Here is a 16767-nt window from a genome sequence, read left to right as displayed (position 1 = left end):
GAGCCTGGAGCCTGTTTCAGAGTCTATGTCTCCCTCTCTCTCTGACCCTCCCCTGCTCACGCTGTCTCTCTCTCTCTCTCTCTCCTAGAAATAAATTTAAAAAAAAATAAAAAAAAATTTTAATCCTCCAGAAAAATAGGTAGGAGGATAAATGAAACAAGAAAGTTATGATATTTATAAAATTAACTTAAAGGAGGCAATAGGTCCATAGGGTTCTTTCTATTATTCTCTTCTTTTGCGCATGGGTGAAATTTTTCATTAAAAAGTGTGTGTGGAAACAGGACGAGGAGATGGAAATAGTTGGTTAACAATCCAACTGGGGAAGAAAAATCCAAATATGGGGCGCCTGGGTGGCTCAGTCGGTTAAGCGTCTGACTTTGGCTCAGGTCATGATCTCATGGTCCATGAGTTCAAGCCCCGCATCAGGCTCTGGGCTGGCAGCTCAGGAGCCTGCTTGGGATTCTGAGACTCCCTCTCTCTCTGCCCCTCTCCCGCTCGTACTCTGTCTCTCTCTCTCTCAAAAATAAATAAACATTAAAATTAAAAAAAAAGAAAAGAATAATCCAAATGTGATGATAATTATAAAAGACACAAGGTACAAGGCTTTGAGGGCCTATCCTAGTGTTCATTGATCTGGTCCTGGGGGTCAGGAAAGATTCTCCTGAAGAGGAAGACCTAGGATCTGAGACTGGAGTACAAGCTAACTAGGACGAAAGAGGAGAGAAGAGTGATCAGGTAGAGAAGGTTCGTGCAAAGGCATAGTCAGCATGACAGACCCAAGAAAGACAAGTGTGGTAGCAGCAGAAAGTGTGAGAGGGGCAAGCAAGGGTGGACATGTATGCTGGGGTCTCATGTGAAGCCAAACTTTAAGGTCAAGGGTTTGATCTTCCTCAGAGAGCACAAGAAACCACTGGAGAAACCACTGGCATGTGGTGAGAGGGCGTGGCATGCTTCGATGCGCATCTGAAAGAAGACCTCTCTCTGCATCCTGGAGAAGGGGGTGCAGGGTGGGGGGCAGGGAGCTGAGTCCCCGCTGTCACCACTGTGCAACTGGGAGATGTTGAGAACTGGGTTTAGGGTCTGACAGAGATGGGAAACCTGACCTGCTTGGAAGGAAGGGCACAGGTTCCCCGTGCAAGTGGTTCGTTTGCCATGGATGTCACTTAGGTAGGAAACATTGGGGGGTGTTAGTCTGGGAGAACAAAACCAAACCAGGACTTTGACTTTGGAAATTTAGTGATTGTTTGAGATGGTCAAGATGAGATCAGAAGTCAAGAGGCACAAGCCTCAAGGTCAGATGAGAGGCTGATGACAAGTAATACCATTGCAATTAAGATGGGAAAATTTGGACCCAGACTGGTTCGATTCAGAGCCTGGTTAGGCCACTTGTTAGCTCGGGGGTAGGAAATCAGTTCTGCAAGACGTCTGTCCCTTACGGCCTTCATCTGTAAAACAGAGATAATGCCTGACCTGCATCACAGGATTTCTGTGAAGATTAAAGGGAATAATATATGAAAGCATGTTAGAACCGTGTCTGGCACGAAGTAAATACCCAGTGGGTGTTAACTCTGGTCACAGAGCTACAGGTATAGTTCAAGCTTGAACCCGTGTTATCTTGTGGGTAATAGGATAATAAGTCTTTTAATCCAAATAGTGTCTGAGCTGATCAGATTTGTCTTTGGTTGCTTTGAGAGCTGATTGGTATACCTCTTCCCCTAGGGTGTATCCCTCTCTGGGCTCCGACTTTAGCTGAAGGTGTTAACCAGAATCCCCTCCCCTTGGCAGGCTCTAAGCTCCCATTGTATCTTCCACGAGACCTTTCTGCTCTGAGACTGCTAAAGAATTAGCCACTAATACAGTCTGCATTTAAATCTCCCCAATTGTCCAAAAACATGTCCTTTATAGCAGTTTTTTAAAAAAAAGTTTATTTAGAGAGAGAGAGAGAAAGAGAGAGCTTGAACATGAGCAGGGGAGGGGCAGACATCGAGGGAGAGAGAGGGAATCCCAGGCAGGCTCCATACTTCAAGCACATGGAGCTATTCGGGGGGCTGGATTCCACGAAACATGTGATCATGACCTGAGCTAAAACCTGTAGTCAGATGCTTAATGGACTGAGCCTCCCAGGCGCCCCCTGATAGCAGTTTTATGAAGTCCAGAATCCAATCAAGCCCCAGGGGCTGCTCTTTTAATCTAGAACATTCTCTCTGCCTTGCTAAGGTCATTTTGTGGTTTCCAGGACAATTGTCATGTAAAAGGCTCCAAGCACAGGAATGTGCTTGGTGTGACTAGGGACTGAAAGGGAACCGGTTTATCAGGCTTTTTCTGCATCCCTTATAACCCTCACGCTCACCTTCACGGCAGCCTGTCCTGTGTTACTGAGGCGACCAGGGCCGCACAGATTTCCTGCGGGCTTCATGCGGGCGCGTGCTCACAGCCCTTTCCTCAGGACCTTTCTCTGCCTGCCACTGGGCATCTCTGACACTTGGCCCAACGTCCCTGTGAAGCCCTTGCAGCACCCATGCACTTGCAATCCCACACTGCAGGGAAATTAATGCTAAGAGGATGGCTTTTTTTTTTTTTTTTTTTTTTTAAGTTTATTGGGACGCCTGGGTGGCTCAGTTGGTTAAACGGCCGACTTGGGCTCAGGTCATGATCTCACAGCTCGTGAGTTTGAGCCCCGTGTTGGGCTCTGTGCTGACAGCTCAGAGCCGGAGCCCCCTTTGGATTCTGTGTCTCCCTCTCTCTCTCTCTGCTCCTCCCCTGTTCAAGCTCTGTCTCTGTCTCTCAAAAATAAATAAATGTTAAAAAATTAAAAAAAAAGTTTATTTATTTTTGAGAGAGAGAGATAGAGAGAGTGCATATGTGGGGGAGGGGGGGTGGAGAGGGAGAGAGAGAATCCCAAGCAGGCTCCGAGCTGTCAGCACAGAGCCCTATGCGGGGCTCGAACCCACAAACTGTGAGATGATGACCTGAGCTGAAGTTGGACACTTAACAGACTGAACTGCCCAAGCACCCCAAGACGGTGGCTTTTTAGGGGGATGAGAGAAGATGAATAAATAATTTCTTTTCTTTCCTAGGCAGAGGGTACGAAGAAACACTGCACAGTTTTGAGGAAAGGCAGAAACCAAGCGGACACCAGAAAAATTCTAAAAGGCAGCTGGACCCTTATTAGGGGAAACTTTATTGGGCTGGCCACTGAAAAGACCCATTGCTAGTGGTGAAAGGAGTAGTGGAAACCTATGAAATGGTATCACATTACTAAGCATTCTTTTTATTTTTTTTAATGTTTAGTTTTGAGAGAGAGCACGAGTGGTGGAGGAGCAGAGGGAGAGGGGGACAGAGGATCAGAAGTGACTCTGCCCTGACATCAGAGAGCTTGATGCCAGGTTCAAATTCACGAACTCTCAAGGTCATGACCTGAGCCAAAGTTGGACGCTCAACCAAGCGGGCCACCCGCTTGCCCCCTAAGCATTCTTATCTGTGTTTATTGACTCAAATCAATAACCTCGCTTTATGCTAAGAGGAAATAGAAAAAGAAGAGCACGCTAAACCCAAAGCTAGCAGAAGGAAGGAAATAAGATTAGAGCAGAGATAAATGAAATAAAAACAACAACAAAAGAATAGAGTCGATGAAACAAAAAATTCATTCTTTAATAAGACTGACAGGGGCACCTGGGTGGCTCAGTTGGTTGAGCAGTTGAGCGTCTTACTTCTTAGCTCAGGTTATGATCTCATAGTTTGTGAGTTCCAGCCCCATATGGGGATCCCTGCTGTCAGCACAGAACCCATTTAGGATCTTCTGTCCCCCTTTCTCTCTTCTCCTCCCCCTGCATGTGCGCTCTCTCTCTCTCTCAAAAATAAATAAACATTAAAAAAAGGGGGGAAATAATCGACAAAATTGACCATTAGCTGGATTGACTTTGAATAAAAAACTCAAATTTCTAAGATTAGAAATAAAAATGGTGACATTACTACCAGCTTTAACAAAGTAAATAAGGTTATACTAGAATATTATAAACAATTATATCCTTATATTAGATAACCCAGGTGAAATGTGTAATTCTTAAAAATGTGGAAACTATCAAAACAGGCTCAAGAAGAAATATAAAATATGAATAAGCCCATAAAAGTAAAGAGATTGAATCAGTCATCTCCCAACAAGGAAAAACCCTGGAACAGATGACTTTGTTGCTGAATTCTACAAAACATTTTTTCAGGCCATTACCCTGCTACCAAAGCCAGGTAAAGATATCACAAAAAAGGAAAGATATAGATCAATATCCTCATGTGTCTTTCCTTCCTTCCTTCCTTCCTTCCTTCCTTCCTTCCTTCCTTCCTTCCCTTTCCTTTCCTTTCTTTCAAGATTTTATCTTTCAAGTAATCCCTATATCCAGTGGGGCTCAAACTCACAACCCCAAGGTCAAGAGTTGCAGGCTCTATTGCCTGAGCCAGCCAGGAGTACCCCCCTGCCCATGTATTTTTTCTACATGCTTGGGAAATAGTAAATATGACTGGTGAAGCTCTATCTCCTCTCCCATAGTGTGACTCATCTGTGATTTTACAGGATTATAAATGACCTCTATTAAACCAAATTCTTTCCAAATTATGGAAAGAACACAATTTCAGAAACCATTAAAATTAAATTATATCTAGGGGCGCCTGGCTGGCTCGGTTGGAAGAACATGCAACTCTTAATCTTGGAGTTGTGAGTTCAAGACCCATATTGGGTGTAGAGATTACTTAGATAAATACACTTAAAAAAAATAAATTAGGGGCACCTGGGTGGCTCAGTAGGTTGGGCACCTGACTTTAGCTCAGGTCATGATCTCACAGTCTGTGAGTTCCAGCCCTGTATTGGGCTCCACACTGACGGTGCAGAGCCTGCTTGAGATTCTTTCTCCCTCTCTCTGCCCCTCCCTTACTTGTGTGCGACTTGGTCTGGCTTGCCTGCCGGGCTCAATTCTTTGGCTCCACAGGTGCGCACTCTTAAGGTCCCCAAAAGCCTACGGAGTCTGAGTGGGCTTGTCTGCGATTCCATGGTGAATGGCATACAGTCTATGGCGGCCTTGGAATAGTTTCCGATCATAGGTCACAAAGCTGAGACTGCTATGGCTAAGTGTCACCTAAGTTCCTTCAGCACATGGCCAGACAGGCATCTGACTGGTCTCCTCATTAGAGGGGGCACCCCTACCCCTTTGTCTTTGAGACACTGCCTCACAGGAACATCATGGGGTTGGAACTATGCAAAGAAATGGTTTTCAGGAGACAATGAGGGGGTTTTCAGGAGCAAATTAAGGGGGTTGGAGTTGGAATGGCCCACTTTTGGGGTAGGATGGCCCTCAGAGGGAACCTTGGATCTCCCAATGGTCTGCCGCATCTGGCATGTTGTTACCAGAGACCCAGGTTACCCTGATCAGTTCCTGTATATCAACTCTTGGTTAGAGATTGCCTAAAGCTTCCCCCCTTGGGTGTGATTTACTTGCAATGAACAGGTACAGGCTAGGGCACAGAGGTCCCAACCTCCGCAAATTCCCGCCAGTGATCCGGAGGAAAAACCAATTTTACCTCCACCATATGCTCCACCGTCGGCACCTGACCCCCCTGGCTCCCAACACTCCACCACCTTCGGCCTTCCCACCACCTCCGGACTTGACAGATCCTCTCTCCCCCAGACTGGCAGCCTGATTGCATCCTTGGCCGGGTGCAGGTGCCTTCCAGATGCTGGTACAAGAGACTGGTGTGCTGCCGGCACCCCGGAACGAGGGAAACCTGAGAGATGTGAGGAAAATGGAACCCTCCAGCCTGGCTGATCGATGATGTATTACCAGCCCTTCTTCACTACTGATTTCCTGAACTGGAAACCTAACACACCATGATATTCTGGAAAAACGCAGGCAATGATAGACCTGATGGAGCCCCTCTTCCAGACCCACCGACCAACTTGGGAAGACTGCCAACAGTTGCTCCACACATTAACACTGAAGAGAGGTGGAGAGTTGGGAGAGGAGCTCGGCAATACCTTGAGGAACATGCACCAGCCAGGCATGTCAATCCTGACATCTGGGCTAGAGCTGCCGCACCTGAAGAATGTCCTAGGTGGGACTTCTCTACAGAAGGACACGTCCACATCCGCCGGTAACAAGAGGCTTTTCTCTGGGCGATCCAAGCAGGGGCTAAGAATCCCATGAAATGACCAAGATATCCTCAATCACCCCGCAGCAAGGGGAATCCCCTGGGGATTATTATTATGAGAGGCTATGCGAGGCTTACCGCATCTACACCCCTTTGATCCCAGGGCACAAAAAAGCCAACAGATGGTAAACATCTCTTTCATGGCCCAAGCCGCCCCAGATATCAGAAGGAAGCTTCAAAACTTGAGGGTTTTGGTGGAATGAACATGACAGTTGACTGAGGTTGCTAACAAGGTCTACGTGAACAGGGAGGACACTGCCCAGAGGGAAGCCAAGAAAAAGTTGAGTAAAAAGGTCAGCCTCCTTGCCACTGCTTTAAAGGAAAAGCACTACAAAAGGATGGAGAAGTTCCCACCACCAAAAGGAGGGAAACTCAGGACCCCCTTAGCAAGGGGTCAATGTGCCTACTGCATGGTGAAAGGACATCGGAAAGATAAATGTCCCAACCAGGGAAAGTCCTAGAAACCCAGCCGATACATAAAAGGACCCTGCGGAAAAGACCTCATAGGGCTAGCAGGAATAAATTCAGATTGAGGGGGACTAGGCTCACTTCTTCTTGGCCCCCCATGAGCCCATGGTCAAAATGAAAGTAGGGGTCCAAACTATGACTTTTATTAAATGGACTGAAATCGAGGGGGCCACCCAGACCAAGGAAGGATGATGGAAACTGCCAGATGGACGCATCTTTGTCCCAGCGGCCCTTGGAGGGCATCTAGTTGGTGAATACCATCAACTCACCCATCTAGGAAACTAGACGCCCTTCCCCCAAAGCAATACTACATCAGCCAGCTGCCAGCATTATGTCAAGAAATAAGCGAACGGTGTGTGACTTGCACCAGGAATGCCCGATCCGTGCTGTGACCCCTGCTAGGTGTGTAAAGGGTAGGAGCTACCCCCTCTGAAGATCTAGAAATAGATTTTACAGATGTCCAGCCAAGTCAAGGATGTAGATCCTCCTGGTAATAGTCTGTACGTCCTCTGGATGGGTTGAAGCTTTCCCTGCCAGGACAGAATGGAGCTGGGAGGTAGCTGAACTCCTCCCAAAAGAGATGGTGGCCTGCAGGCCACCATCCACAGTAATAATGGACCTGCATTCATGGCGGACCTTATACAAACTGTAACCAACTCCCTCAACATCACTTGGAAGCTTCACACTACTTACCGGCCTCAAAGCTCAGGGAAAGGAGAGGGAATGAATCACACCCTCAAGGGAACCTTAGCCAAGTTCTGTCAGGAAAGAGACCTCTCATGGCCAGACCTATTGCCCCTGGCCTTCCTGTGTGTCCATTGCACATCAGGAACTCAAGGTTTCTCCCCCTTTGAACTAATATATGGGAGGCTCCGTCCACGTCTAGGGAGGCTCCCAGGGAACCTACACCAAATAGGGGTAGGGGAATAAGAGAGCAACTTCAAGCGTTAGGGGCCACCCTAAATAAGTTACAACGATATATCATAGAGAGGGCCCCAATCTCTGTAGGATCCCCTGTACACCCCTTCTCACCAGAAGACTCCATCTGGGTCAAAGATTGGAAGAAAGGCCCTCTCAAACCACAGTGGACTGGGCCTCATACCGTTATTCTGACCACCCCTATGGCCCTCAAGGTCCCCAATATCATTCCCTGGGTTCACCACTCCAGAGTCAAGAGGGCCAAGCTTGAGGAGCCCCAAACTTGGAAGACTGACCAAAGTCCAACGAACCCACTCAAAGCGACCTTTCAGAGAGTCCTAGATTCTTAGGATCTTCAAGTCTGCTCCAGCCACACCCCAGAAGCTGGCTGGTCTACGCATGGCAGGAGCTTGAGGAATTGCCATTCGGATAAGATAGACTGTCCTTACTCTTTGCCATCGGGTTGGCAGAGGTTACCCCAGAAAGCTGGGAAAACAGCAAGAGGTTGCTGTTCACACTCACCTTCCTCTTATGAATAGGATGTTCTGTTGGTATTGATTGCCTCTAATCTGGGCCCCATTTGGAGCCACTAAGAGCAGGGTACCTTCAGTGGAAGAATCTAAAGATGATGCCCTCTAATACAGACTAGATCTGATTAAAGGGGCATCAAAGGGGGAAATAATTGGGAAAATCTGTTGTAAGATGGCCAACAGGACTAATAGGAAACAGCTGTCCCTGATTAATGAAGAATGCGGAAGTATCAGGCTGTTAATTGTTTCCTCTGCTATGGCTCTGGGCTCAGACCTCTGGAGAATGATCTCCTCTGAGCCCACCAGCGTAAAATAAACCTCCTCCCTTCCAAGATCTCCAAATACCGCTTGGTTCTTCCGCCTGGTTCTTCCACCGGGTGATCCACACCAGATTCCGCAACAATATCACAGCCAGAAATTATTTATTGGTTTGTTTGCTCATTTATTTTCTGCTTCCCTCCCTAGGGTGTCAGCGCTTTCAAGGGCAGATACGAACTCTGGTTCTCTAAATCCTGATTTTTCTGTTCACCAGAGCAAGACATGGCGGAGTACCCACTTGAATAACTGTTAGGTAAACAAATGAAGATGGGGCAGGACTTAATTTTAGTTTTAGTTTTTTGAAAATTTATTTTACTTATTTTGAGAGAGAGAGAGCACAGGAAGGTCAGAGAGAGAGAGAGGGAGAGAGAGGATCCCAAGTAGGCTCTGCACAGTCAGCATGGAGCCCGATATGGGGCTTCAGCTCATGAACCATGAGACCATGACCTGAGCCAAAATCAAGAGTTGGACGCTTAACCAACTGAGCCACTCAGGCACCCCTGTTATTTATTTATTTATTTATTTATTTATTTATTTATTTATCTATTTATCTATCTATCTATTCATTCATTTATAATGTTTCTTTATTTTTGAGAGAGAGAGAGAGAGAGAGAGGAAGGGGGAGAGAGAGGGAGACATGGAACCCGAAGCAGGCTCCAGACTCTGAGCTGTCAGCACAGAGCCCGACGCGGGGCTTCAACTCACAAACCATGAGATCATGACCTGAGCTGAAGTCGGACGCTTAACCGACCAAGCCACCCAGGCGCCCCATGCTTTTACCATTTTGAATAGATTTTTGAAAAGGTGTTTCTACCATTGATCACTTCAAAAAGGTTCCCTGAATTTTTTTTGTATGAGACACAGTTTGGCGCTTCAATCATTTTGGCCTTGGGCCACCGACAATGTTTCCAGAGCCAGTGTTCTTGGGCTCTTTCAAGACATCTCCAAGCCAAGCTGATGAGTGTGTGGGGATGAGGGATGAAGGTGGAGTGGGGGGCAGGTGAGACGGGCCAAGGCCAGAGTCCCAGCTCCACTTCAGAGATGTTGGGTCCACAATGGGTGTGGGGCATCCAAGGTGGATCACCAGAAACTAGAGCCAACTCTCCCATCAAGTTAGACCCTCTATGAATAAGGCCTGTCTTGGAGAAGAACACCATGGGGAAGAATAAACTAATGAGCAAATAGGTCACCTGAGAGGTGGAGAAAATGCAGAACAGAGAAACAGGGAAAGGGAAGGTAAGTGGTAAGAAGGAGGCATGATATTTTAAAAGTTTATTTTTAGATAGAGACAGGGGGAGCACAGGGAGGAGCAGAGAGAGGGGAGGGGAGAGAGAAGCCCAAGCAGGCTCTGCGCTAACAGCATCAACTGCACCGATGGATGCGGTGCTCAAACCCATGAACCATGAGATCATGACCTGAGCCAAAATCAAGAGTTAGATTCTACCAACTGAGCCACCTGGGCGCCCCGGGAGGCATGAGTTGTTTTTTTTTTTTTTTTTTTTTAATGCAGAGTATCAATTAAGTTCCCTTGCTCAGAATTCCCCCTGGGCTTTCAACAGTCCCAAATCCAAACTCCTTAACAGAAGTTACAGGATTGTCTATGATTTAGGCTCTGCCAACGTCTTGACCCTCACCTGCGGCTGCTTTGTTTGAAGGGCTTCCCCATGCACCTCCCACCCTCTTCCTGCCCCACCCCTGGAACGTCATGCCCACCCTGCGGGGTCTCACCAGACAGCTGCCCATGCACGGAGCCTATCCTTCACCTTCTGGATTCGATTGCCTTCCCAGTTCACTGTTTCTCTCTGTACCCTGTGTGTTTTCTCTTTTGCCCAGAGTGAAATTTTTGAACATTTTATCCATTTTGACTACCATTTGTTTTCTTCCACCATTTGAGGACAGAGATGAAGTGTGGAATCATGCTTTATCCCAGGGCCCTGCACAGCATGGGGCACAGAATAGGTTCTCAAGTAGCACGTGGTGACTGGATTACCAGAGGGTGTGACATTAGGGTGGGGCGGGGCAGGGACTTTACTACTCAAAATTTTGTATAAATGGGAGTCCTCTAAGCCCAGCAGATACATAGAGCTAATTCAGGAGCTCGGAAAACACACGACAGAAGGAGTCCTTGCATTTCAAAAGGATAATATGGCAGGTAAGCTGGGGCAAGGGCAACAAGTGCTTGTGGTGCTAGAGATTGAGCAGCTGGGTTGTGGACAGGCCAAGGCAAGAGGGTGAGGCTGGGGTAGTGGTTTGCCAACACCAAGTGGTCAGTTTTGGGAACCACTGGCTTATACCAACAGGGAGCAATGGAACACACTTTGTAACTGGACTCCACCATTACTATGTTTTTGTTTTTCCATGTCCTTTTTTTAAAAAAAAAGTGTCTGACTTTGGCTCAGGTCATGATCTCACGGTTCAAGGGTTTGAGCCCCGCGTCGGGCTCTGGGCTGACAGCTAGCTCAGAGCCTGGAGCCTGCAGCCTGCTTCTGTGTCTCCCTCTCTCTCTGCCCTCCCCCAATCATGCTCTATCTCTCTCTGTCTCAAAAATAATTAAACTATAAAAAAATAAAAGAACATTAAAAAAAATTTTTAATGTTTATTTATTTTTGAGAGAGAGAGAAAGAGACAGAGTACAGGCTGGGAAGGGGTAGAGAGAGACACACACAGAATCTGAAGCAGGCCCCAGGTTCTGAGTTGTCAGCACAGAGCCTGACATGGGACTTGAACTCATGAACTGTGAAATCATGACCTGAGCCAAAGTCGGATGCTTAACTGACTGAACCACCTCGGTGCACCCTGACTGTTTTATTTTTAATAGTGGATATAAGATAGTGCTTAATATTTGATCCATTTTCCATTTCTTTATTACCTAGTGAAATTGAGACTCTTTGCTCTATTTTATTTATTTATTTAAGTTTAAATTAAAATTTTTATTTTTAAGTTATCTCTATACCCAGCGTGGGACTCAAACTCATGACCCTGAGATCAAGAGTCTCATGCTCTAGGAATTGAGCCAGCCAGGTGCCCCTCTTTGCTCTATTTTAAAGTCCATTCTGCTTTTCTCTTGTGTGAATTCTCTATCCTTTTTCATTTTATAGTAGTTTTTTTTTTCTTGAGGCTTAGAACATTTTTGTTGTGTTTTAGACACTAACCGTCTCTCTTATTTGTTGCAAATATGTTCTCCCAGTCCATGGCCTGTATTTTTAAAGCATACGTATGAGTTCTATTGTCCAAAAATTTTAAATATTGATGTTGTGATATTTATCAATATTTTCCTTTTATTATTGTATTTGGAAAGCCCAGTTTAGAAGTGTATTTCCTTATATTTAGTTTTTAGTAATCTTTACATCCAATGTGGGGCTTGAACTCATGATCCCTAGGTCAAGAGTCGCATGCTCCACCAACTGAGCCACCCAGGCACCCCAATATTTTCTTTGATTTTTTATGTTTTATTTATTTATTTATTTATTTATTTATTTATTTATTTATTTATTTTTAGGAGAGAGAGAGACAGCGTGAGCAGGGGAGGGTCAGAGAGAGAGGGAGTCACAGACCGAAAGAGGCTCCAGGCTCTGAGCTGGCAGTCAGCACAGAGCCCGACGCGGGGCTCGAAACCACAACCGCGAGATCATGACCTAAGCGAAAGTCGGACGCTTAACCGACTAAGCCACCCAGGCGCCCCTTCTTTGATTTTTTAAAAACAACTTCATTTTCATAATAGGAAGAGCAGTATTGCATCTCAACACACCCACTTACCAGAACCTGAAACTGGCTCTTCTGAAACATGTTCCATATTTCCATGTTCATATGTTCAATACTGAACTAGTGACCTCTCAGATTGGAGGATGATGATTTCAGACTAATACCTGTATCCTTCCTCAATTGCATTTTCTATAATTTACAAATACAGCTACAATAATTTTATTAAGTCTGTATCAATTAATTTTATTCAGACTTATATAAATATCATTCACTGTAGAATTAGCCCATATCTGAATGATTCATTTAACATAAACTTCATAATTTGAGGTGTTAACAATTTTCTTTTTTTCTCTCATATGCTTAAGATGATATTTCTTTTTTTATTTTAGAGAGAGAATGTGAGTTGGGGAGAGGAGAGGAGTAGAGGGAGAGAGAGAGAGAGAGAATCTTTTTTTTAACTAAAATTTTTTTTTAACATTTATGCAATTTTGAAAGAGACAGAGTGCAAGCTAGAGAGGGACAGAGAGAACGGGAGACACAGAACTAAAAGCAGGCTCCAGGCTCTGAACTGTCAGCCCAGAGCTAGACATGGGGCTCAAACTCACTAGCCGTGAGATCATGACCTGAGCTGAAGTGGGACACACAACTGACTGAGCCAACCACAGGTGCCCTGAGAGACAATCTTTTTTTTTTTTTTTTTTACATTTTTAATGTTTTATTTATTTTTGAGAGAGAGAGATAGAGACAGCGTGAGCAGGGGAGGGTCAGAGAGAAAGAGGGAGACACAGAATCTGAAGCAGTCTCCAGGCTCTGAGCTAGCTGTCAGCACAGAGCCCGACGTGGGGCTTGAACCCACGAACTGTGAGATGACATGAGCTGAAGTCAGATGCTTAACTGACTGAGCCACCCAGGCGTCCTGTGAGAGAGAATCTTAAGCTGGCTTCATGCTCAGGGCAGAGCCTGACATGGGACTCGATCCTATGACTCTGGAATCATGATCCGAGCTGAAATCAAGAGTTGGACGTTCAACCGACTAAGCTACCCAGGCACCCCAAGATGCATCATGCTTAATTTTCTTTCTTTTTTTAATATTTTTTAAAATGTTTTATTTATTTTTGGAGAGAGAGAGAGATAGCGTGAGCAGCGGAGGGTCAGAGAGAGAGGGAGTCACAGACTGAAACAGGCTCCAGGCGCTGAGCTGGCAGTCAGCACAGAGCCCCACGTGGGGCTCGAACCCACGAACCGTGAGATCATGACCTAAGCGAAAGTCGGACGCTTAACCAACTGAGCCACCCAGGCACCCCGATTATGCTTAATTTTCAACTTCATGGTTTATCAATTTGACCTAGGGTATATTCAGTATTTTTTTCTCATACACCCAAATCCATCAAGTAGTTGAGTCCATTTTCTGATCTCCTATTCAGTAATCCCCCATTATCTGTGGGGAGGATATGTTCCAAGACCCCTCAGTGGATGCCTGAGACTGTGGATAGCATCTCACAGTTCTTGATCAAGCCCTGAGTCGGGCTCTGCACTAACAACGTGGAGCCTGCTTGGGATTCTCTCTCCTCTTTCTGCCGATCTCTCTCTCTTTCAAAATAAATACATAGAGTTAAAAAAAAATAGAACTATAATAATATGCCATAATAGAAGTTGTGTGATTGTGGTCTCAAAGTATTTTGCAGTCTTCATCCTTCTTGTGATGATATGAGATAATATAATACCTATGTGATGAGGTGAAGTGACTGATACAGGTTGTGATGTAAGCATTAGGCTGCTATTGACCTTCTGACCACAGGTGAAAAAAATCATCTGCTTCAGGTCTGTGGTAGACCTGGGGTCACTGGAACCTGGGGAAAATGAAAATGAGGATGAAGGGGAGCTCTCTCTTTTTTTTTTTAATATTTTTTTTTAATTTACTTCTAGGAGAGAGAGAGAGAGACAGTGTGAACAGGGGAGGGTCAGAGAGAGAGGGAGACACAGACTCTGAAACAGGCTCCAGGCTCTGAGCCGGCAGTCAGCACAGAGCCGGACGCGGGGCTCGAACCCACGAACCGCGAGATCATGACCCCACGAACCGCGAGATCATGACCTAAGCGAAAGTCGGACGCTCAACTGACTAAGCCACCCAGGCGCCCCCCGAAGGGGAGCTCTTGAATGGTGCTTGTGTCATCCTCCTGGAATCAGCTACTTCGTTTTCCAGACCTGGCGTGTAGGCATCCATCTGGGACTCTGTCACTGTCTTGTGTGGATCTTTCTCCCACACACATTCCCCCCCTTTATTTTGTTTGATTGAACCACACCCTCATATGGTTCCTTAAGAAAGGGTACAAGGCAGAGGCACAGTCGATTGGGTGACCAACTCTTGGTTTTGGCTCAGGTCATGATCCCAGGGTCGTGGGATTGAGTCTTGTGTATCTCTCTCTGCCCCTCTCCACTCACGCTCTCTCTCTAAAATAAAAAGATAAATATATGGCAGGTAAATTGACTGAGTATAGAATGTCCGAAGCTGCGTTTATTCTCGCGTGGAAGGATAAATTTGACTAGAATATTCTATATGTTGAAAATAGTTTCCTTAAGAATGTTATGGTCCTTGAAGTGCCTGGCTAACTCACTCGGTAGGGCATGTGACTCTTGATCTTGAGGTAAGTGTGAAACCCACGTTGGGTACAGAGATTAGTTAGAAGTAACATCTTGAAAAAAAAAAAAAGTATGGTCCTTGATTCATTGTCTTCTGATACCCAGTGTTGCTTTTCTGAAGACCAATGGAATTTTAATTATAATTTCTTTGTGTGGAAATTTTGTCTTCATTTATAAGCTTTTAGGCTTTTCTATATATCTTGTATTCTGCTATTTTGCAACAAAGAGCTCCTTTTTCATTTATTGTGTTCATCTCTGAGTAGGCTCTATCTGGAGATTCTTGCATTTCATTTCTCAAATGATAAATTATTTCTTTTACAATACTTTCAATATACTCTCTAGAATTTTGTTTAGTTGAAGAGATACTTTTTAGTACAATATTGCTGATATGTCATAGTCAAATATTAGACGTCCTTGATCCGATCTTTATTTTTTTTAATCTTTCCACTCTTTTTGTCCATGCTTTCCTTATTTTATTCTACTTTCTGGAATATTTCTTGGGCTTTCTTTTCCAATTCTTCTATTATTTAAAGGCTTGTATATATTTCTAATTTTATTTTTAAGTAATCTCCGTACCCAACCTGAGGATTGAACTTACAACCCAACCCCAAGATCAAGAGTCACATGCTCTACCTAGTCAACCAGACAGGAGCCCCCATAAGGCCTTATTATTAGCTACCAGTTTCCAAGAAAGCTTGTTCAACCTGGGTTTTCTTTATTTTCAAGACGTTCTTTGTGTATGAGTGCAATATCTTTTATTATTTATCTGAGAATATTGATTTTAACGTTTTGAAATTTTCTTCTATTTTTCTTTTGTTTAAAAATTTTTAATATTTATTTTTGAGAGAGAGAGAAACAGAGACAGAGAGAGAGCATGAGTGGGGGAGGTGCAGAGAGAGAGGGGGACAGAGGATCCAAAGTGGATCCTGATGTGGGGCTCGAACTCACGACCCATGAGATCATGACCTGAGCAAAAGCTCAACAGACTGAGCCACCCAGGTGCCCCCAGGCATTTTCTTTCTTTCTTTCTTTCTTTCTTTCTTTCTTTCTTTCTTTCTTTCTTTCTTTCTCTCTCTCTCTCTCTCTCTCTCTTTCTTTTTTAATGTTTTATTTATTTCTGAGAGATAGCGTGAGCAGGGAAGGGTCAGAGAGAGAGGGAGACACAGAATCCGAAACAGGCTCCAGGCTCTGAGCTGTCAGCACAGAGCCCAACGTGGGGCTCGAACCCACGAACCCTGAGATCATGACCTGAGCCAAAGTCAGACGCTCAACCGACTGAGCCACCCAGGCGCCCCACTTTCTTTTTTTTTAAGTTTTATTTATTTTTGAGAGAGAGGGAGCACAACTGGGGGAGGTGCAGAGAGAGAAGGATAAAGGATCCGAAGTGGGCTCTGTGCTGATAGCAGGGAACCCAATGAAGGGCTCCAATTCATGAACTGTGAGATCATGACCTGAGCTGAAGTTAGATGCTCAACTGACTGCGCCACCCAGGCGCCCATCTTTTATTCCTTTTCTTAAGGAAAATGTTTCTGTTCGTTAACTTGTGCCTCTTCCTCCTCCTCCTGCTTCATTTTTTTTTTTTTGTCTCTGTCTCTGTCTCCCAGATGTTTGAAGACTTCCTCCAAGGTCTTATAATTCCCCCCACCCCCTTGGTGTTTCAATAGATGTTGAAAAGCTATGAGAAATCTGAATGACCTCTTGTCTGAACAGTGGGGTGGTTGGGCAGCAGGATGGCTTTTTTGAGTGTATGGGTCTCTATGAAGAATAAGGGCCTCCTACATAAATAGAATCTCCCATAGAAAATGGATCAAATATTGCTGGATGCCATGGTTTTACATTTATATTTTAAACAATAATAAAAAAAAAAACCTACTCTGCACCTATTATACACTGAGGCTGTAATTAAACAGACTTGCTTTCTGGATACTCAGTTCTTCTCCAAAGCAAGTGAACTATAGGGGACCATTTTACTGGTAGAGAAAAGGGGCAAAAAATGCCA

The 16767-nt window shown here is 45.0% G+C and overlaps 1 non-coding gene across 1 annotated transcript; it reads right to left on the bottom strand.

Annotated features, from left to right (window-relative positions):
• Positions 1-15973: 15973 nt before the first annotated feature.
• TRNAQ-UUG lies at positions 15974-16058 on the bottom strand. Its single transcript has one exon. It is a non-coding gene; the product is annotated as a tRNA-Gln (tRNA).
• Between the last annotated feature and the right edge of the window lie 709 nt (positions 16059-16767).

The sequence above is a fragment of the Hyaena hyaena genome, unplaced genomic scaffold (genome assembly GCF_003009895.1).
Source record: "Hyaena hyaena isolate Hyena2069 unplaced genomic scaffold, ASM300989v1 scaffold_9, whole genome shotgun sequence".
In the NCBI taxonomy this organism is placed as follows: Eukaryota; Metazoa; Chordata; class Mammalia; order Carnivora; family Hyaenidae; genus Hyaena; species Hyaena hyaena.
The sequence above is the reverse complement of the archived record's forward strand: the minus strand, read 5'-3'. Positions and strand labels throughout refer to the sequence as shown.